Source organism: Thalassophryne amazonica, chromosome 20 (genome assembly GCF_902500255.1).
Source record: "Thalassophryne amazonica chromosome 20, fThaAma1.1, whole genome shotgun sequence".
Classification (NCBI taxonomy): Eukaryota; Metazoa; Chordata; class Actinopteri; order Batrachoidiformes; family Batrachoididae; genus Thalassophryne; species Thalassophryne amazonica.
In genome coordinates, this window is record NC_047122.1 from 25652972 (window position 1) to 25677887 (window position 24916).

Sequence of the window (24916 nt, forward strand, 5' to 3'; positions counted from 1 at the left end):
CTCGGACAGTGGACTCATCTCTGTGCTTGTTCTGTTAGACCTCAGTGCTGCTTTTGATACTGTTGACCATAAAATTTTATTACAGAGATTAGAGCATGCCATAGGTATTAAAGGCACTGCGCTGCAGTGGTTTGAATCATATTTGTCTAATAGATTACAATTGTTCATGTAAATGGGGAATCTTCTTCACAGACTAAATTATGGAGTTCCACAAGGTTCTGTGCTAGGACCAATTTTATTCACTTTATACATGCTTCCCTTAGGCAGTATTATTAGACGGTATTGCTTAAATTTTCATTGGTACGCAGATGATACCCAGCTTTATCTATCCATGAAGCCAGAGGACACACACCATTTAGCTAAACTGCAGGATTGTCTTACAGACAAAGACATGGATGCCTCTAATTTCCTGCTTTAAACAAAGATAAACTGAAGTTCTTGTACTTGGCCCCACAAATCTTAGAAACATGGTGTCTAACCAGATCCTTACTCTGGATGGCATTACCCTGACCTCTAGTAATACTGTGAGAAATCTTGGAGTCATTTTTGATCAGGATATGTCATTCAAGCGCATATTAAACAAATATGTAGGACTGCTTTTTTGCATTTACGCAATATCTCTAAAATCAGAAAGGTCTTGTCTCAGAGTGATGCTGAAAAACTAATTCATGCATTTATTTCCTCTAGGTGGACTATTGTAATTCATTATTATCAGGTTGTCCTAAAAGTTCCCTAAAAAGCCTTCAGTTAATTCAAAATGCTGCAGCTAGAGTACTGACGGGGACTTTTAGACTACTTTTAAGATTAGGCTTAAAACTTTCCTTTTTGCTAAAGCTTATAGTTAGGGCTGGATCAGGTGACCCTGAACCATCCTTAGTTATACTGCTATAGACGTAGACTGCTGGGGGGTTCCCATGATGCACTGTTTCTTTCTCTTTTTGCTCTGTATACACCACTCTGCATTTAATCATTAGTGATCGATCTCTGCTCCCTTCCACAGCATGTCTTTTTCCTGGTTCTCTCCCTCAGCCCCAACCAGTCCAGCAGAGGACTGCCCCTCCCTGAGCCTGGTTCTGCTGGAGGTTTCTTCCTCTAAAAGGGAGTTTTTCCTTCCCACTGTAGCCAAGTGCATGCTCACAGGGGGTCGTTTTGGCCGTTGGGGTTTACATAATTATTGTATGGCCTTGCCTTACAATATAAAGCACCTTGGGGCAACTGTTTGTTGTGATTTGGCGCTATATAAAAAAATTAATTGATTGATTGATTAATATTATGAATGAGAAAACACAGATTGTCTGTGGGCTACAGGAGCACTCACTCTGCAACAACACAAAATTGCTCATTTCTGAAGATGAGGTCTCACTCGGTTTAGATTTTCCTCAATTACAGTTTTTAAACAGTTTCAACATAAATTTTAGCATATTTAACACCAACTATGAACTTTTTAAACTAACTTATAGATATTATAAATGAGAAAACACAGATTGTCTGTGGTCCAGAGGAGCACTCACTCTGCAGACGACACAAAATTGCTCATTTCTGAAGACGAGGTCGCACTAGGTTAGATTTTCTTCAGTAACAGTTTCTTACAGTTTCAACATAAATTTTAGCATATTTATTACCAACTATGAACTTTTTAACTAACTTATGAATATTATAAATGAGAAAACACAGACTGTCTATGGTCTAGAGGAGCACTCACTCTGCAAATACACAAAACTGCCCATTTCTGAAGACTCTCACTCGGTTAGCTTTTCTTCAATTACAGTTTTTAACAGTTTCAACATAAAATTAGCATATTTATTACCAACTATTAACTTTTTAAATAACTTATGAATATTATAAAGGTGTACTCAAAGACATGACAACAGGTGTTTCCTTTAATGCTGTACATTTAACTGCAGTCAATAAATTAAAAAATTGTTGGTTGCAGAGACGCACCGGTGGTATCTTGTTCCCTATATTAAATATCATGTTATTCAAGACTTAACTCAGTTATCTTCTAATTTTTACCACATATTATATGTCAAATTCTTGGCTGTTGATTGTGACTGAAAGATTACGACACCCACCAACGAGGAAGTCATCTGTCGAGGATGTTAACCCCCAAACAATAATTATTGATTTACAGTCCCAAGAATTACAAATAAATCAGTTTCTTATATCAACCACTAGCTCTGCCAGCAACATAAGGCAGTAATATGGAATATTAAGTCCGGCCTCCTCAACAACTGGGGAGTGTCACCCGAGTCAAGCCATTACGTGATAATCACCCTTCACAAAAAATAAAAAAAAATAAAACTGAGGGTAAATATAACTGTTCTCATGATGAATTTTACATGAACACTAAGAATGTGAATGAATACATATACAAACTTTAACTTCAACTATCAAAATACATTTAACAGCAACAAAATTTGGCAGTTTTGGTTTGATTCACATCCAAACATTTAAACCAGAGATTACCAGCCCTGCTTCCTGGACAGCATCTGCTCTGCATGTTTTCCACCTCTACCTACTCAAGTCAAGTCACATCTGCCTTCCAGCTCACTGACATACATTTAAACAATGCACTGCTTGGATCGAGCCACCACCCTCCTTCTTCCCTTCCTTTATCTCCTTAACTTATTCTTTGAATGGAACAAGCCAGCTTGCAGGTCCATTACTGCCACCTATTGGACTGGAGTGTGAATTTAGTGTGTTGCGTGACTGTAATCCTTTTCATTTTTAAAGCATCCAAGAACTGGCACCTTTGTGCAGCTTAAATGCCCCAGGATGAAAACATTTATTGAATTTAAATCAATATGACAGATATCCTCATCCGAAAAGTATTGACAGTGTATCACTTTTTTCCACATTTTTTGTTACAACCTAATTCCAAAATGGATGAAATGATTTTTTTTTCCTCAAAATTCTACACACAGAACCCCGTAATGACAATGTGAAAAGTTTTTTTTTGTTTTAGATTTTTGTTGCAAAATTATTAAAAAACAAACAAACAACAAAAAAAATCACATGTACATAAGTATTCACAACCTTTGCCATGAAGTACAAAACTGAGCTCAGTGCATCCTGTTTCCACTGATCATCCTTTAGCTGTTTTAACAGCTTAAATGGAGCTGTCGAACCCCACATTGCTACAGGCCAAACAAGTCTGTGCTGAGCCACTGCAAAAATGTTTCATGGAGCTTGTGAAAATCCAGATTATGATCCCTGGTGGAGATAATGAATACTTCATGGTTTAATAAAATTTAAGATAAATGTAGCCACAGTTTATCATTGCTCAATGAGGGTGACTTTCACAGATTAATTTGGGCCCCCAGAATTTTAATAAGTAAACAAATCGAATTGCATTCAGCCATTCCTGATTGTTTAGTAAATATTTCACTTGGGCAAATTGTATCTGGGGCCTCCAGGGCAAAACATCACCAAAATGCCACAATTGCCCCCTCCTAACAGCACATTTGTAATTTATTGTTAAATCTGACATATTCCACTAAATCTTCTCCTCTTCTTTGGTGGGGGCTCGATCGGAGCAGTGTGACCTTAAAGTCTGGATGTGAGCCAGAAGGCACGATGGCCACGTGATAAACACCAACTTGGCTGTGAAACCAAACGGCCAAATTTTGTTGCTGTTAAATGAATTTTTGATAGTTGAAGTTCAAAGTTTGTACATGTATTCATTCAGGTTTTAGTGTTCATGTAAAATTCATCATCATGAGACAGAGGGCGCTGCCACTCTGCTTCAGATGCATTTGACAGCAACATGAACATTAATTATATTATCTCAATTTCTTCTTTATTTTTTCCTTTTTGTTAAGGGCGATTATCACTTAATGGGCTTGACTCAGGTTATAGTTGTTGACGAGGGCCGAACTTAATGTTCCATATTTCTGCCTTATGTAGACGGCAGAGCTAGTGGTTTTTATAAGAAACTGATTTCTTCTTTTATTTTTGTAATTCTTGTGGCTGTAAAATCAGTGATTGTTCTTTGGGGGGCGGGGGGTACATATTGGGAAGATGACCTGTTCGTTGGTGTGTGTCATAATCTTGTCAGTCACAGTTAACAGCCAACAATGTGACATATATTCTTATGTGATTCTAAGTGAAAAAAAATGTGGTAACAATGAGACGATAACTATTCAAGTCTTGAACAACAAAAATACCCCTGCAGGTCTCTGCAACCTACAATCTTCAATAAATTAACTGCACTTAAATGTACAGCATTAAATGGAAAAACTCATTGGGTATCGTTTCAGAAGAACTGTGAAGCAATCCAGATTGGTTTGGATTCAATTTATTTGGCAAAAAAGTACATGTACATAAAATACATAAAACAACCACACTGAGGATCACATGGGAAAACATAAAACCTCTTTCATGGCAAAAACATGATTCAGCAGAATGAAATCTACATTATCATATACCTATAAATGATACGCCAATATGATTGGATAAAACACAAAGAATAAATAGCAATACACTGTTTTCGCGGACGGGTAATATTTTTCATACCACCCGAGTAATCAGCCAATCTGGACAGCGGCGCGGCGCCACAACGAAGAGGCGCGGTCAGAGGAACTGTGAAATACTGGTGAGTCCACTATTAATAATTTCTTACGTGTCCAACCTCATAGATTGAAAGTTAAAATTAAATTTGTTAGTTCTAAAAGCCATCATAATTATTTATAGGAAAACGTTCTATTTTTTTAGACTAAGGTTTGAACTTGAGTGTTTACACAGGAGAGAAAAGTGAGAAAATGTTAATGGCTGGCTGTTTTGAGAAAAGTGTATAAAGTGTGTAGTGAGGGGTTTTACAGTCTTAAAACATCTATAATAGTTGTAAAAAATAACGCTGACTACTTTGCAGATTTCACCTATCGCAGGTTATTTTAGAACGTAACTCCCGCAATAAATGAGGGACCACTGTATATGATAAAATCGTTGTCAAGATGTTCAATGAATATGGCTTTTTACACCCTTCAGAAAACCATACAACATTTATCATTTATACACCCTTCAGAAATAAAGCTATATCATTGGTGAACAACTTGATAACTGATAATCTATTGGTTGGTGATATTGTCACGAAAATTGCAAAATGTCCGTCATGGGAGCACAAATTTATTCTAATACATTCCGTGAAGGCTGCACGAAAATAAAAGTGAAGCGGTGGAGTCGGGGGTACTTATGGTCAGGAGAAGGAGTGGGGTTAGGTTATGGGTGTTATAGATGAAATGTGATACTGGGCTGTCCATGTGATCCTTTGGGAGGGAGACAGGAAAAATCAACATGAATAAATACTAGACCAGCCACAAACGAAACAAAACAAATTATGGACACACACACACACAAACCACACAACACACACCCACACACACACACATATAAGCAGTATAGCAGTCAGCACCACGGACAGCAGCCAAACTAACCTAACTCATACCTTAAGAGTTAACTAACAAGCACCGTGGACAACAGCTACGTTTACCCTCATCATACCTGTAACAGTTTAACTGTCCACATCAGTGACAACAGGGTGATTCTATGGTACGAAATTACAATCGGAGCATATTTTTATGGGGAGCTAAAATATGGCCAGATTTTCCCGTCATCGTAATTCCGTTACCATAGAATCACCCAACACCAAAATTAACCTCATTCACACCTGTAACATTTTAACTGCCAAAACCGTGGACAGCAGACAAACTAAGCTCATTCATACCTGTAACAGTTTAACTGTCAAAACCGTGGACAGCAGACAAACTAACCTCATTCATACCTGTAACGGTTTAACTGTCAAAACCGTGGACAGCAGACAAACTAACCTAATTCATACCTGCAACTACCTCATTCATACCTGCAACTGTGTAACTGCCAAAACCGTGGACAGCAGACAAACTAAGCTCATTCATACCTGTAACAGTTTAACTGTCAAAACCGTGGACAGCAGACAAACTAACCTCATTCATACCTGTAACGGTTTAACTGTCAAAACCGTGGACAGCAGACAAACTAACCTAATTCATACCTGCAACTGTGTATCTGTCAACATTGTGGACAGCAGACAAACTAACCTCATTCATACCGGCAACTGTGCAACTGTCAAAACCATGGACAGCAGACAAACTGGCCTTGAACACAGCAGTGGGAGAATACTGGTCATTCCCGAGAACCGAGGAGGACATCTGTCCACAGGAGGATGTCATGAACCATCCATGCGTGACAGTGCCAGCCACTACCTCTTTGATGGCATGGAATGCGTGGACATTACATATTTCATCCTGCAGGAATTCATTCTACAAGTGGGGTGACTGCCCTGTTCAGAGTATTGGTCCTGTTTAATTTTTTTCTCCTCAGTGGAGCCATGTTGGGCATTGTTATTATTTATTTATTAATATTTTATCATTATTTACAGGGGTGTTCCTAACTAGATAGTCAGGGGAATGTCTACAGCATAGGTGTCAAACTGATTCCATAAAGGGCCAAGAGGGTGCAGGTTTTCTTTGTAACCACAAACTCCACCAGGTGATTTCTCTGATGAACTCTTCCCATCTGCTCAAAGTGATGTTCCTCAGTGAAATCACTTGGTGGAGTTTGTGGTTACAAAGAAAACCTGCACCCCCTTGGCCCTTTCTGGAATCAGTTTGACACCTATGGTCTACGGCATCCAGTCACATGGATAATAGAAGGATAATATGAGGTTAATACCAGCTGAGCACTTTGTGTGTAGCGTGTCATTTGTACCACTTCATTGAATTTGTTGCTTATTCGTGGGTTTGGTTGCTAATTCACATCTCCAACAACTCTCCAACAGTCGCACTCGGTGAGATACTAGCCTAACACAGGAAGCACCAGGATTCTAAAGTCTTGGACCATCTTTATTCTGTGACCTTTGATCTCATGACTTGATAAGATCTTCCCAAGCATCTTTGGATCTCAAATACAGAAGACCCAGAGACATGAACATCACTGCTGAGAAAACTGATTGTGTTTACAACGTCAACACATTCACCACATACAGATACATGTCTGATGGCCAAGTCCTGGAAGTCACTGAAAGATGGGATCTTGGTCTGTATCCAGGACCATCACAAACCCAAATCAGCTTCTCAATTGATGTCATCAGAATATCCATTGATTCTGTAAAGATCACAACATTGTCAGGGGAGGTGATGGTCTAGTGGTTAAAGCGTCGGGCTTGAGACCAGAGGATCCTCGGTTCAGATGACCAAGGCCCCTTGGCAAGGTCCTTGATGCTTAATCCCCTAGTTGTTCCCGGTGCGTAGTGAGTACCTTGTATGGCAGCACCCTGACATCGGGGTGAATGTGAGGCATTATTGTAAAGCGCTTTGAGCATATGATGCAGATGGAAAAGTGCTATATAAATGCATATAAATATATAAATAAATACGAGACTAGACATGAACAAACAAAATTAAATACCGTCAAACATACAGACCAAAATCAGAGTTCAGAGGAATTTATTTGCAATAAGTTAATGTTGTACAACAACAGTAACAATAAGAAGAAACATAAGGCATGACAGAATCCCACAGCTCTGTTTTTGGTCATTGTGTGGTTTAACAACACTGGCACTCTGCAGATGATTGTACCCCTCTGCCAGATCTTTACCTTTACTGGTTATGATGAAATGTCTGAAGGGAGTCCACCTCCCCCAAAGTCCTGTGTTTCTAACCCCAAAGTTCCCTCCATTAATTTAGACATTTCCAAAACATGCCACCAAAGATCCAAGGACGAGTCCAACCCCCAGAAGAAGACAACCCTTATAGCTGATGTTTGTAGCAAGGGGTTTCTTCTGGTAGATCTTCTCTTGGGTTGCAGAGTCCTTCCTAAACCTCTCATTTCTGTTCTACCAGACATTTCCAGAGATGGTTCATGACTTCTTCCATGTCTGGGGAGAAGGCTAGACCTTTGGTCTTAGTTCCTTCCAGTCGGTTTCCAGTTGCTCTGCTGTGGATTCCCTCTGTGGATGAGTGGATCCCTCTGCCACCATCTTTGGGTCTTTCCCTAATGGCATTCATCAGAACCAGCGAAGGGAGTCTTTTCACCACAAATTCCAGTCTTATAACTCCAAAATCACACCATAATTTCAGAAGTTTCCAAAACGTCCCACCAAAAATCCAGCGACAAGTCCACCCCCAGAAGAACACAGCCCATATAGCTCCTGTTTTTGGCAGCAGCTCTCTTCGGGCAGATCTCCTCAAGGTCTTGCAGGTCCTTTCTAAACTCTCCTTCTGCTGTTCCACCCTTTCTGGTAACAGTTCTGAATTTCTTCGATTTGTTTTTCCATCTCTGGTCGTAATTCTTTCTGGTAGGTTTCCAGCTGCTCTGCTGTCAGGACCTCAGCATCTTTGACCTCCTTCAAGAGCTGGAGTTGACGCCTCTTGATCCGCCGGATCTCCAGCTCTTTTTTCTTCAGGAGCTCCTCAAGATGTCCAAGTCTCTTCTGAAGTGTCAGACATTCACTCAGCTTCTGCATCTCTTCGTGGTGATGAGCAGAACTGGTCCTCAGCTGATGAGTGGATTCCTCTGCTGTCACCTTTGGATCTTTGCGTTTGCTGTTTCTGATAATATCTCCAAGGAGTTACTGATGTGTGATAATTCTGGTCACAAGGACACTGTTATTGTCTTGAACACTCAGTTATGTGAAGCTGAAATCCTTTGTGTGACAAAAGCACCATGAGCTTTATGTGCTTTTATGACATCACAAAGGTACTATTAGCTTAAATGTGCCTTTCTGACATCAAAGTACAGAGCATTAATGTGCCTTATGACCACAAGTACACTGAGCATCAATTGCCTTTATGACATGCTATACACGGGAAACTACAAACCCCAAAACTTAGTCAGTGTAACATTTGAGGGATATTTGTCACCTCTTTATGTGCTTGGTGCATATAAATACTCACAAAGATGAAAATCTCCCAAGGTTCAAACACTTGAGAGCAAACAATGTGCTGATGACAACTGACTGGATTCCCCACATAGATTGTCTATGGTCTAGCGGAGCACTCACTCTGCAACAACACAAAATTGCTAATTTCTGAAGACGGGGTCTCACTTGGTTAGCTTTTCTTCAATTACAGTTTTTAACAGTTTCAATGTAAATTTGAGCATATTTATTACCATCGATGAACTTTTTTTTTTTAACTAACTTATGATACCTCTCTGCAGCTTCTCTCCCCCTGCCATCCCCTCATTACCCCATCCCCGTAGAGACGGTGCCTGCTCCCAGACTACCAATAACCAGCAAAAATCTATTTAAGCATAAAAATTCAAAAAGAAAAAATAATATAGCACCTTCAACTGCACCACAGACTAAAACAGTTAAATGTGGTCTATTAAACATTAGGTCTCTCTCTTCTAAGTCCCTGTTGGTAAATGATATAATAATTGATCAACATATTGATTTATTCTGCCTTACAGAAACCTGGTTACAGCAGGATGAATATGTTAGTTTAAATGAGTCAACACCCCCGAGTCACACTAACTGTCAGAATGCTCGTAGCATGGGCCGGGGCGGAGGATTAGCAGCAATCTTCCATTCCAGCTTATTAATTAATCAAAAACCCAGACAGAGCTTTAATTCATTTGAAAGCTTGACTCTTAGTCTTGTCCATCCAAATTGGAAGTCCCAAAAACCAGTTTTATTTGTTATTATCTATCGTCCACCTGGTCGTTACTGTGAGTTTCTCTGTGAATTTTCAGACTTTTTGTCTGACTTAGTGCTTAGCTCAGATAAGATAATTATAGTGGGCGATTTTAACATCCACACAGATGCTGAGAATGACAGCCTCAACACTGCATTTAATCTATTATTAGACTCTACTGGCTTTGCTCAAAAAGTAAATGAGTCCACCCACCACTTTAATCATATCTTAGATCTTGTTCTGACTTATGGTATGGAAATAGAAGACTTAACAGTATTCCCTGAAAACTCCCTTCTGTCTGACCATTTCTTAACATTTACATTTACTCTGATGGACTACCCAGCAGTGGGGAATAAGTTTCATTACACTAGAAGTCTTTCAGAAAGCGCTGTAACTAGGTTTAACGATATGATTCCTTCTTTATGTTCTCTAATGCCATATACCAACACAGTGCAGAGTAGCTACCTAAACTCTGTAAGTGAGATAGAGTATCTCGTCAATAGTTTTACATCCTCATTGAAGACAACTTTGGATGCTGTAGCTCCTCTAAAAATGACAGCTTTAAATCAGAAGTGCCTGACTCCGTGGTATAACTCACAAACTCGTAGCTTAAAGCAGATAACCCGTAAGTTGGAGAGGAAATGGCGTCTCACTAATTTAGAAGATCTTCACTTAGCCTGGAAAAAGAGTCTGTTGCTCTATAAAAAAGCCCTCCGTAAAGCTAGGACATCTTTCTACTCATCACTAATTGAAGAAAATAAGAACAACCCCAGGTTTCTTTTCAGCACTGTAGCCAGGCTGACAAAGAGTCAGAGCTCTATTGAGCTGAGTATTCCATTAACTTTAACTAGTAATGACTTCATGACTTTCTTTGCTAACAAAATTTTAACTATTAGAGAAAAAATTACTCATAACCATCCCAAAGACGTATCGTTATCTTTGGCTGCTTTCAGTGATGCCGGTATTTGGTTAGACTCTTTCTCTCCGATTGTTCTGTCTGAGTTATTTTCATTAGTTACTTCATCCAAAGCATCAACATGTTTATTAGACCCCATTCCTACCAGGCTGCTCAAGGAAGCCCTACCATTATTTAATGCTTCGATCTTAAATATGATCAATCTATCTTTGTTAGTTGGCTATGTACCACAGGCTTTTAAGGTGGCAGTAATTAAACCATTACTTAAAAAGCCATCACTTGACCCAGCTATCTTAGCTAATTATAGGCCAATCTCCAACCTTCCTTTTCTCTCAAAAATTCTTGAAAGGGTAGTTGTAAAACAGCTAACTGATCATCTGCAGAGGAATGGTCTATTTGAAGAGTTTCAGTCAGGTTTTAGAATTCATCATAGTACAGAAACAGCATTAGTGAAGGTTACAAATGATCTTCTTATGGCCTCGGACAGTGGACTCATCTCTGTGCTTGTTCTGTTAGACCTCAGTGCTGTTTGATACTGTTGACCATAAAATTTTATTACAGAGATTAGAGCATGCCATAGGTATTAAAGGCACTGCGCTGCAGTGGTTTGAATCATATTTGTCTAATAGATTACAATTTGTTCATGTAAATGGGGAATCTTCTTCACAGACTAAATTATGGAGTTCCACAAGGTTCTGTGCTAGGACCAATTTTATTCACTTTATACATGCTTCCCTTAGGCAGTATTATTAGACGGTATTGCTTAAATTTTCATTGTTACGCAGATGATACCCAGCTTTATCTATCCATGAAGCCAGAGGACACACACCATTAGCTAAACTGCAGGATTGTCTTACAGACATAAAGACATGGATGACCTCTAATTTCCTGCTTTTAAACAAAGATAAAACTGAAGTTATTGTACTTGGCCCCACAAATCTTAGAAACATGGTGTCTAACCAGATCCTTACTCTGGATGGCATTACCCTGACCTCTAGTAATACTGTGAGAAATCTTGGAGTCATTTTTGATCAGGATATGTCATTCAAAGCGCATATTAAACAAATATGTAGGACTGCTTTTTTGCATTTACGCAATATCTCTAAAATCAGAAAGGTCTTGTCTCAGAGTGATGCTGAAAAACTAATTCATGCATTTATTTCCTCTAGGCTGGACTATTGTAATTCATTATTATCAGGTTGTCCTAAAAGTTCCCTAAAAAGCCTTCAGTTAATTCAAAATGCTGCAGCTAGAGTACTGACGGGGACTTTTAAGACTACTTTTAAGATTAGGCTTAAAACTTTCCTTTTTGCTAAAGCTTATAGTTAGGGCTGGATCAGGTGACCCTGAACCATCCCTTAGTTATACTGCTATAGACGTAGACTGCTGGGGGGTTCCCATGATGCACTGTTTCTTTCTTTTTGCTCTGTACACCACTCTGCATTTAATCATTAGTGATCGATCTCTGCTCCCTTCCACAGCATGTCTTTTTCCTGGTTCTCTCCTCAGCCCCAACCAGTCCAGCAGAGGACTGCCCCTCCCTGAGCCTGGTTCTGCTGGAGGTTTCTTCCTCTTAAAAGGGAGTTTTTCCTTCCCACTGTAGCCAAGTGCTTGCTCACAGGGGGTCGTTTTGACCGTTGGGGTTTTACATAATTATTGTATGGCCTTGCCTTACAATATAAAGCACCTTGGGGCAACTGTTTGTTGTGATTTGGTGCTATATAAAAAAATTGATTGATTGATTGATTAATATTATGAATGAGAAAACACAGATTGTCTGTGGGCTACAGGAGCACTCACTCTGCAACAACACAAAATTGCTCATTTCTGAAGATGAGGTCTCACTCGGTTAGATTTTCCTCAATTACAGTTTTTAACAGTTTCAACATAAATTTTAGCATATTTAACCAACTATGAACTTTTTAAACTAACTTATAGATATTATAAATGAGAAAACACAGATTGTCTGTGGTCCAGAGGAGCACTCACTCTGCAGCGACACAAAATTGCTCATTTCTGAAGACGAGGTCGCACTAGGTTAGATTTTCTTCAGTAACAGTTTCTTACAGTTTCAACATAAATTTTAGCATATTTATTACCAACTATGAACTTTTTAACTAACTTATGAATATTATAAATGAGAAAACACAGATTGTCTATGGTCTAGAGGAGCACTCACTCTGCAAATACACAAAACTGCCCATTTCTGAAGACTCTCACTCGGTTAGCTTTTCTTCAATTACAGTTTTTAACAGTTTCAACATAAAATTTAGCATATTTATTACCAACTATTAACTTTTTAAAATAACTTATGAATATTATAAAGGTGTTACTCAAAGACATGACAACAGGTTGTTTCCTTTAATGCTGTACATTTAACTGCAGTCAATAAATTAAAAATTGTTGGTTGCAGAGACGCACCGGTGGTATTTTGTTCCCTATATTAAATATCATGTTATTCAAGACTTAAACTCAGTTATCTTCTAATTTTTACCACATTATTATATGTCAAATTCTTGGCTGTTGATTGTGACTGAAAGATTACGACACCCACCAACGAGGAAGTCATCTGTCGAGGATGTTAACCCCCCAAACAATAATTATTGATTTTACAGTCCCAAGAATTACAAATAAATCAGTTTCTTATATCAACCACTAGCTCTGCCAGCAACATAAGGCAGTAATATGGAATATTAAGTCCGGCCTCCTCAACAACTGGGGAGTGTCACCCGAGTCAAGCCCATTACGTGATAATCACCCTTCACAAAAAATAAAAAAAAATAAAACTGAGGGTAAATATAACTGTTCTCATGATGAATTTTACATGAACACTAAGAATGTGAATGAATACATATACAAACTTTAACTTCAACTATCAAAATACGTTTAACAGCAACAAAATTTGGCAGTTTTGGTTTGATTCACATCCAAAACATTTAAACCAGAGATTACACCAGCCCTCCTGGACAGCATCTGCTTGCATGTTTTCCACCTCTACCTACTCAAGTCAAGTCACATTGCCTCCAGCTCACTGACATATTTAAACAATGCATGCTTGGATCGAGCCACCACCCCCTTCTCTTCCTTATCTCTTCTAACTTATTCTTTGAATGGAACAAGCCAGCTTGCAGGTCCATTACTGCCACCTATTGGACTGGAGGTGTGAATTTAGGTTTGCGTGACTGTAATCCTTTTCATTTTTAAGCATCCAAGAACTGGCACCTTTGTGCAGCTTGAAATGCCCAGGATGAAAATTTATTGAATTTAAATCAATATGAACAGATACCTCATCCGAAAGTATTGACGTGTAGCACTTTTTTCCACATTTTTTGTTACAACCTAATTCCAAAAATAAATGGATGAAATGATTTTTTTTTCCTCAAAATTCTACACACAGAACCCCGTAATGACAATGTGAAAAGTTTTTTTTTGTTTTAGATTTTTGTTGCAAAATATTAAAAAACAAACAAACAAACAAAAAAAGCATTTAATCTATTATTAGATACTACTGGCTTTGCTCAAAAAGTAAATGAGTCCCACCACCCACTTTAATCATATCTTAGATCTTGTTCTGATTATGGTATGGAAATAGAAGACTTAACAGTATTCCCTGAAAACTCCCTTCTGTCTGACCATTTCTTAACATTTACATTTACTTGATGGACTACCCAGCAGTGGGGAATAAGTTTCATTACACTAGAAGTCTTTCAGAAAGCGCTGTAACTAGGTTTAACGATATGATTCCTTCTTTATGTTCTCTAATGCCATATACCAACACAGTGCAGAGTAGCTACCTAAACTCTGTAAGTGAGATAGAGTATCTCGTCAATAGTTTTACATCCTCATTGAAGACAACTTTGGATGCTGTAGCTCCTCTAAAAATGACAGCTTTAAATCAGAAGTGCCTGACTCCGTGGTATAACTCACAAACTCGTAGCTTAAAGCAGATAACCCGTAAGTTGGAGAGGAAATGGCGTCTCACTAATTTAGAAGATCTTCACTTAGCCTGGAAAAAGAGTCTGTTGCTCTATAAAAAAGCCCTCCGTAAAGCTAGGACATCTTTCTACTCATCACTAATTGAAGAAAATAAGAACAACCCCAGGTTTCTTTTCAGCACTGTAGCCAGGCTGACAAAGAGTCAGAGCTCTATTGAGCTGAGTATTCCATTAACTTTAACTAGTAATGACTTCATGACTTTCTTTGCTAACAAAATTTTAACTATTAGAGAAAAAATTACTCATAACCATCCCAAAGACGTATCGTTATCTTTGGCTGCTTTCAGTGATGCCGGTATTTGGTTAGACTCTTTCTCTCCGATTGTTCTGTCTGAGTTATTTTCATTAGTTACTTCATCCAAAGCATCAACATGTTTATTAGACCCCATTCCTACCAGGCTGCTCAAGGAAGCCCTACCATTATTTAATGCTTCGATCTTAAATATGATCAATCTATCTTTGTTAGTTGGCTATGTACCACAGGCTTTTAAGGTGGCAGTAATTAAACCATTAATTAAAAAGCCATCACTTGACCCAGCTATCTTAGCTAATTATAGGCCAATCTCCAACCTTCCTTTTCTCTCAAAAATTCTTGAAAGGGTAGTTGTAAAACAGCTAACTGATCATCTGCAGAGGAATGGTCTATTTGAAGAGTTTCAGTCAGGTTTTAGAATTCATCATAGTACAGAAACAGCATTAGTGAAGGTTACAAATGATCTTCTTATGGCCTCGGACAGTGGACTCATCTCTGTGCTTGTTCTGTTAGACCTCAGTGCTGCTTTTGATACTGTTGACCATAAAATTTTATTACAGAGATTAGAGCATGCCATAGGTATTAAAGGCACTGCGCTGCAGTGGTTTGAATCATATTTGTCTAATAGATTACAATTTGTTCATGTAAATGGGGAATCTTCTTCACAGACTAAATTATGGAGTTCCACAAGGTTCTGTGCTAGGACCAATTTTATTCACTTTATACATGCTTCCCTTAGGCAGTATTATTAGACGGTATTGCTTAAATTTTCATTGTTACGCAGATGATACCCAGCTTTATCTATCCATGAAGCCAGAGGACACACCCATTTAGCTAAACTGCAGGATTGTCTTACAGACATAAAGACATGGATGACCTCTAATTTCCTGCTTTTAAACAAAGATAAAACTGAAGTTATTGTACTTGGCCCCACAAATCTTAGAAACATGGTGTCTAACCAGATCCTTACTCTGGATGGCATTACCCTGACCTCTAGTAATACTGTGAGAAATCTTGGAGTCATTTTTGATCAGGATATGTCATTCAAAGCGCATATTAAACAAATATGTAGGACTGCTTTTTTGCATTTACGCAATATCTCTAAAATCAGAAAGGTCTTGTCTCAGAGTGATGCTGAAAAACTAATTCATGCATTTATTTCCTCTAGGCTGGACTATTGTAATTCATTATTATCAGGTTGTCCTAAAAGTTCCCTAAAAAGCCTTCAGTTAATTCAAAATGCTGCAGCTAGAGTACTGACGGGGACTTTTAAGACTACTTTTAAGATTAGGCTTAAAACTTTCCTTTTTGCTAAAGCTTATAGTTAGGGCTGGATCAGGTGACCCTGAACCATCCCTTAGTTATACTGCTATAGACGTAGACTGCTGGGGGGTTCCCATGATGCACTGTTTCTTTCTCTTTTTGCTCTGTATACACCACTCTGCATTTAATCATTAGTGATCGATCTCTGCTCCCTTCCACAGCATGTCTTTTCCTGGTTCTCTCCCTCAGCCCCAACCAGTCCCAGCAGAGGACTGCCCTCCCTGAGCCTGGTTCTGCTGGAGGTTTCTTCCTCTTAAAAGGGAGTTTTTCCTTCCCACTGTAGCCAAGTGCTTGCTCACAGGGGGTCGTTTTGACCGTTGGGGTTTTACATAATTATTGTATGGCCTTGCCTTAAATATAAAGCACCTTGGGGCAACTGTTTGTTGTGATTTGGTGCTATAAAAAAAATTAATTGATTGATTGATTAAATTATGAATGAGAACACACAGATTGTCTGTGGGCTACAGGAGCACTCACTCTGCAACAACACAAAATTGCTCATTTCTGAAGATGAGGTCTCACTCGGTTAGATTTTCCTCAATTACAGTTTTTAACAGTTTCAACATAATTTTAGCATATTTAACACCAACTATGAACTTTTTAAACTAACTTATAGATATTATAAATGAGAAAACACAGATTGTCTGTGGTCCAGAGGAGCACTCACTCTGCAGCGACACAAAATTGCTCATTTCTGAAGACGAGGTCGCACTAGGTTAGATTTTCTTCAGTAACAGTTTCTTACAGTTTCAACATAAATTTTAGCATATTTATTACCAACTATGAACTTTTTAACTAACTTATGAATATTATAAATGAGAAAACACAGATTGTCTATGGTCTAGAGGAGCACTCACTCTGCAAATACACAAAATTGCCCATTTCTGAAGACTCTCACTCGGTTAGCTTTTTTCAATTACAGTTTTTAACAGTTTCAACATAAAATTTAGCATATTTATTACCAACTATTAACTTTTTAAAATAACTTATGAATATTATAAAGGTGTTACTCAAAGACATGACAACAGGTTGTTTCCTTTAATGCTGTACATTTAACTGCAGTCAATAAATTAAAAAATTGTTGGTTGCAGAGACGCACCGGTGGTATTTGTTCCCTATATTAAATATCATGTTATTCAAGACTTAAACTCAGTTATCTTCTAATTTTTACCACATTATTATATGTCAAATTCTTGGCTGTTGATTGTGACTGAAAGATTACACCCACCAACGAGGAAGTCATCTGTCGAGGATGTTAACCCCCCAAACAATAATTATTGATTTTACAGTCCCAAGAATTACAAATAAATCAGTTTCTTATATCAACCACTAGCTCTGCCAGCAACATAAGGCAGTAATATGGAATATTAAGTCCGGCCTCCTCAACAACTGGGGAGTGTCACCCGAGTCAAGCCCATTACGTGATAATCACCCTTCACAAAAAATAAAAAAAAATAAAACTGAGGGTAAATATAACTGTTCTCATGATGAATTTTACATGAACACTAAGAATGTGAATGAATACATATACAAACTTTAACTTCAACTATCAAAATACGTTTAACAGCAACAAAATTTGGCAGTTTTGGTTTGATTCACATCCAAACATTTAAACCAGAGATTACCAGCCCTGCTCCTGGACAGCATCTGCTCTGCATGTTTTCCACCTCTACCTACTCAAGTCAAGTCACATCTGCCTTCCAGCTCACTGACATACATTTAAACAATGCACTGCTTGGATCGAGCCACCACCCTCCTTCTTCCTTCCTTTATCTCTAACTTATTCTTTGAATGGAACAAGCCAGCTTGCAGGTCCATTACTGCCACCTATTGGACTGGAGTGTGAATTTAGTGTGTTGCGTGACTGTAATCCTTTTCATTTTTAAAGCATCCAAGAACTGGCACCTTTGTGCAGCTTAAATGCCCCAGGATGAAACATTTATTGAATTTAAATCAATATGACAGATATCCTCATCCGAAAAGTATTGACAGTGTATCACTTTTTTCCACATTTTTTGTTACAACCTAATTCCAAAATGGATGAAATGATTTTTTTTCCTCAAAATTCTACACACAGAACCCCGTAATGACAATGTGAAAAGTTTTTTTTGTTTTAGATTTTTGTTGCAAAATTATTAAAAAACAAACAAACAAACAAAAAAAATCACATGTACATAAGTATTCACAACCTTTGCCATGAAGTACAAAACTGAGCTCAGGTGCATCCTGTTTCCACTGATCATCCTTTAGCTGTTTTAACAGCTTAAATGGAGCTGTCGAATCCCCACATTGCTACAGGCCAAACAAGTCTGTGCTGAGCCACTGCAAAAATGTTTCATGGAGCTTGTGAAAATCCAGATTATGATCCCTGGTGGAGATAATGAATACTTCATGGTTTTAATAAAATTTAAGATAAATGTAGCCACAGTTTATCATTGCTCAATGAGGGTGACTTTCACAGATTAATTTGGGCCCCCAGAATTTTAATAAGTAAACAAATCGAATTGCATTCAGCCATCCCTGATTGTTTAGTAAATATTTCACTTGGGCAAATTGTATCTGGGGCCTCCAGGGCAAAACATCACCAAAATGCCACAATTGCCCCCTCCTAACAGCACATTTTGTAATTTATTGTTAAATCTGACATATTCCACTAAATCTTCTCCTCCTTCTTTGGTGGTGGCTCGATCGGAGCAGTGTGACCTTAAAAGTCTGGATGTGAGCCAGAAGGCACGATGGCCACGTGATAAACACCACTTGGCTGTGAAACCAAAACGGCCAAATTTTGTTGCTGTTAAATGAATTTTTGATAGTTGAAGTTCAAAGTTTGTACATGTATTCATTCAGGTTTTAGTGTTCATGTAAAATTCATCATCATGAGAACAGAGGGCGCTGCCACTCTGCTTCAGATGCATTTGACAGCAACATGGAACATTATTATATTATCCTCAATTTTTATTATTATTTTTTCCTTTTTTGTTAAGGGCGATTATCACTTAATGGGCTTGACTCAGGTTATAGTTGTTGACGAGGCCGAACTTAATGTTCCATATTTCTGCCTTATGTAGACGGCAGAGCTAGTGGTTTTTATAAGAAACTGATTTCTTCTTTTATTTTTGTAATTCTTGTGGCTGTAAAATCAGTGATTGTTCTTTGGGGGGCGGGGGGTAACATATTGGGAAGATGACCTGTTCGTTGGTGTGTGTCATAATCTTGTCAGTCACAGTTAACAGCCAACAATGTGACATATATTCTTATGTGATTCTAAGTGAAAAAAATGTGGTAACAATGAGACGATAACTATTTCAAGTCTTGAACAACAAAAATACCCCTGGCAGGTCTCTGCAACCTACAATCTTCAATAAATTAACTGCACTTAAATGTACAGCATTAAATGGAAAAACTCATTGGGTATCGTTCAGAAGAACTGTGAAGCAAATCCAGATTGGTTTGGATTCAATTTATTTGGCAAAAAAGTACATGTACATAAAATACATAAAACAACCACACTGAGGATCACATGGGAAAACATAAAACCTCTTCATGGCAAAACATGATTCAGCAGAATGAAATCTACATTATCATATACCTATAAATGATACGCCAATATGATTGGATAAAACACGAAAAATAAATAGCAATACACTGTTTTCGCGGACGGGTAATATTTTTCATACCACCCGAGTAATCAGCCAATCTGGACAGCGGCGCGGCGCCACAACGAAGAGGCGCCGGTCAGAGGAACTGTGAAATACTGGTGAGTCACTATTAATAATTTCTTACGTGTCCAACTCATAGATTGAAAGTTAAAATTAAATTTGTTAGTTCTAAAAGCCATCATAATTATTTATAGGAAACGTTCTATTTTTTAGACTAAGGTTTGAACTTTGAGTGTTTACACAGGAGAGAAAAGTGGAAAATGTTAATGGCTGGCTGTTTTGAGAAAAGTGTATAAAGTGTGTAGTGAGGGGTTTTACAGTCTTAAAACATCTATAATAGTTGTAAAAAATAACGCTGACTACTTTGCAGATTTCACCTATCGCAGGTTATTTTTAGAACGTAACTCCCGCAATAAATGAGGACCACTGTATATGATAAAATCGTTGTCAAGATGTTCAATGAATATGGCTTTTTACACCCTTCAGAAAACCATACAACATTTATCATTTATACACCCTTCAGAAATAAAGCTATATTCATTGGTGAACAACTTGATAACTGATAATCTATTGGTTGGTGATATTGTCACGAAAATTGCAAAATGTCCGTCATGGGAGCACAAATTTATTCTAATACATTCCGTGAAGGCTGCACGAAAATAAAAGTGAAGCGGTGGAGTCGGGGACTTATGGTCAGGAGAAGGAGTGGGGTTAGGTTATGGGTGTTATAGATGAAATGTGATACTGGGCTGTCCATGTGATCCTTTGGGGAGGGACAGGAAAATAAACATGAATAATACTAGACCAGCCACAACGAAAACAAACAAATTATGGACACACACACACACCACCACACACACACACACACACACACACACACACACCACACACACACACACACACACACACACACACAAGCAGTATAGCAGTCAGCACCACGGACAGCAGCCAAACTAACCTAACTCATACCTTAAGAGTTTAACAGCACCGTGGACAACAGCTACGTTTTACCTCATTCATACCTGTAACAGTTTAACTGTCCACATCAGTGACAACAGGGTGATTCTATGGTAACGAAATTACAATCGGAGCATATTTTTTATGGGGAGCTAAAATATGGCCAGATTTTCCCGTCATCGTAATTCCGTTACCATAGAATCACCCAACACCAAAATTAACCTCATTCACACCTGTAACATTTTAACTGCCAAAACCGTGGACAGCAGACAAACTAAGCTCATTCATACCTGTAACAGTTTAACTGTCAAAACCGTGGACAGCAGACAAACTAACCTCATTCATACCTGTAACGGTTTAACTGTCAAAACCGTGGACAGCAGACAAACTAACCTAATTCATACCTGCAACTACCTCATTCATACCTGCAACTGTGTAACTGCCAAAACCGTGGACAGCAGACAAACTAAGCTCATTCATACCTGTAACAGTTTAACTGTCAAAACCGTGGACAGCAGACAAACTAACCTCATTCATACCTGTAACGGTTTAACTGTCAAAACCGTGGACAGCAGACAAACTAACCTAATTCATACCTGCAACTGTGTATCTGTCAACATTGTGGACAGCAGACAAACTAACCTCATTCATACCGGCAACTGTGCAACTGTCAAAACCATGGACAGCAGACAAACTGGCCTTGAACACAGCAGTGGAGAATACTGGTCATTCCCGAGAACCGAGGAGGACATCTGTCCACAGGAGGATGTCATGAACCATCCATGCGTGACAGTGCCAGCCACTACCTCTTTGATGGCATGGAATGCGTGGACATTACATATTTCATCCTGCAGGAATTCATTCTACAAGTGGGTGACTGCCCTGTTCAGAGTATTGGTCCTGTTTAATTTTTTTCTCCTCAGTGGAGCCATGTTGGGCATTGTTATTATTTATTTATTAATATTTTATCATTATTTACAGGGGTGTTCCTAACTAGATAGTCAGGGGAATGTCTACAGCATAGGTGTCAAACTGATTCCATAAAGGGCCAAGAGGGTGCAGGTTTTCTTTGTAACCACAAACTCCACCAGGTGATTTCTCTGATGAACTCTTCCCATCTGCTCAAAGTGATGTTCCTCAGTGAAATCTTGGTGGAGTTTGTGGTTACAAAGAAAACCTGCACCCCTTGGCCCTTTCTGGAATCAGTTTGACACCTATGGTCTACGGCATCCAGTCACATGGATAATAGAAGGATAATATGAGGTTAATACCAGCTGAGCACTTTGTGTAGCGTGTCATTTGTACCACTTCATTGAATTTGTTGCTTATTCGTGTGTTTGGTTGCTAATTCACATCTCCAACAACTCTCCAACAGTCGCACTCGGTGAGATACTAGCCTAACACAGGAAGCACCAGGATTCTAAAGTCTTGGACCATCTTTATTCTGTGACCTTTGATCTCATGACTTGATAAGATCTTCCCAAGCATCTTTGGATCTCAAATACAGAAGACCCAGAGACATGAACATCACTGCTGAGAAAACTGATTGTGTTTACAACGTCAACACATTCACCACATACAGATACATGTCTGATGGCCAAGTCCTGGAAGTCACTGAAAGATGGGATCTTGGTCTGTATCCAGGACCATCACAAACCCAAATCAGCTTCTCAATTGATGTCATCAGAATATCCATTGATTCTGTAAAGATCACAACATTGTCAGGGGAGGTGATGGTCTAGTGGTTAAAGCGTCGGGCTTGAGACCAGAGGATCCTCGGTTCAGATGACCAAGGCCCCTTGGGCAAGGTCCTTGATGCTTAATCCCCTAGTTGTTCCCGGTGCGTAGTGAGTACCTTGTATGGCAGCACCCTGACATCGGGGTGAATGTGAGGCATTATTGTAAAGCGCTTTGAGCATATGATGCAGATGGAAAAGTGCTATATAATGCATATAAATATATAAATAAATACGAGACTAGACATGAACAAACAAAAATTAAATACCGTCAAACATACAGACCAAAATCAGAGTTTCAGAGGAATTTATTTGCAAATAAGTTAATGTTGTACAACAACAGTAACAATAAGAAGAAACATAAGGCATGACAGAATCCCACAGCTCTGTTTTGGTCATTGTGGTGTTTAACAACACTGGCACTCTGCAGATGATTGTACCCCTCTGCCAGATCTTTACCTTTACTGGTTATGATGAATGTCTGAAGGGAGTCCACCTCCCCCAAAGTCCTGTGTTTCTAACCCCAAAGTTCCTCCATTAATTTAGACATTTCCAAAACATGCCACCAAAGATCCAAGGACGAGTCCAACCCCCAGAAGAAGACAACCCTTATAGCTGATGTTTGTAGCAAGGGGTTTCTTCTGGTAGATCTTCTCTTGGGTTGCAGAGTCCTTCCTAAACCTCTCATTTCTGTTCTACCAGACATTTCCAGAGATGGTTCATGACTTCTTCCATGTCTGGGGAAAGGCTTAGACCTTTGGTCTTAGTTCCTTCCAGTCGGTTTCCAGTTGCTCTGCTGTGGATTCCTCTGTGGATGAGTGGATCCCTCTGCCACCATCTTTGGGTCTTTCCCTAATGGCATTCATCAGAACCAGCGAAGGGAGTCTTTTCACCACAAATTCCAGTCTTTATAACTCCAAAATCACACCATAATTTCAGAAGTTTCCAAAACGTCCCACCAAAAATCCAGCGACAAGTCCAACCCCCAGAAGAACACAGCCATATAGCTCCTGTTTTTGGCAGCAGCTCTCTTCTGGCAGATCTCCTCAAGGTCTTGCAGGTCCTTTCTAAAACTCTCCTTCTGCTGTTCCACCCGTTTTCTGGTAACAGTTCTGAATTTCTTCGATTTGTTTTTCCATCTCTGGTCTTAATTCTTTCTGGTAGGTTTCCAGCTGCTCTGCTGTCAGGACCTCAGCATCTTTGACCTCCTTCAAGAGCTGGAGTTGACGCCTCTTGATCCGCCTGATCTCCAGCTCTTTTTTCTTCAGGAGCTCCTCAAGATGTCCAAGTCTCTTCTGAAGTGTCAGACATTCACTCAGCTTCTGCATCTCTTCGTGGTGATGAGCAGAACTGGTCCTCAGCTGATGAGTGGATTCCTCTGCTGTCACCTTTGGATCTTTGCGTTTGCTGTTTCTGATAAATATCTCCAAGGAGTTACTGATGTGTGATATTCTGGTCACAAGGACACTGTTATTGTCTTGAACACTCAGTTATGTGAAGCTGAAATCCTTTGTGTGACAAAAGCACCATGAGCTTTATGTGCTTTTATGACATCACAAAGTACTATGAGCTTAAATGTGCCTTTCTGACATCAAAGTACAGAGCATTAATGTGCCTTTATGACCACAAAGTACACTGAGCATCAATTGCCTTTATGACATGCTATACACACGGGAAACTACAAACCCCAAAACTTAGTCAGTGTAACATTTGAGGGATATTTGTCACCCTCTTTATGTGCTTGGTGCATATAAATACTCACAAAGATGAAAATCTCCCAAGGTTCAAACACTTGAGAGCAAACAATGTGCTGACGACAACTGACTGGATTCCCCACATAGATTGTCTATGGTCTAGCGGAGCACTCACTCTGCAACAACACAAAATTGCTAATTTCTGAAGACGGGGTCTCACTTGGTTAGCTTTTCTTCAATTACAGTTTTTAACAGTTTCAATGTAAATTTGAGCATATTTATTACCATCGATGAACTTTTTTTTTTTTAACTAACTTATGATACCTCTCTGCAGCTTCTCTCCCCCTGCCATCCCCTCATTACCCCATCCCCGTAGAGACGGTGCCTGCTCCCAGACTACCAATAACCAGCAAAAATCTATTTAAGCATAAAAATTCAAAAAGAAAAAATAATATAGCACCTTCAACTGCACCACAGACTAAAACAGTTAAATGTGGTCTATTAAACATTAGGTCTCTCTCTTCTAAGTCCCTGTTGGTAAATGATATAATAATTGATCAACATATTGATTTATTCTGCCTTACAGAAACCTGGTTACAGCAGGATGAATATGTTAGTTTAAATGAGTTAACACCCCCGAGTCACACTAACTGTCAGAATGCTCGTAGCATGGGCCGGGCGGAGGATTAGCAGCAATCTTCCATTCCAGCTT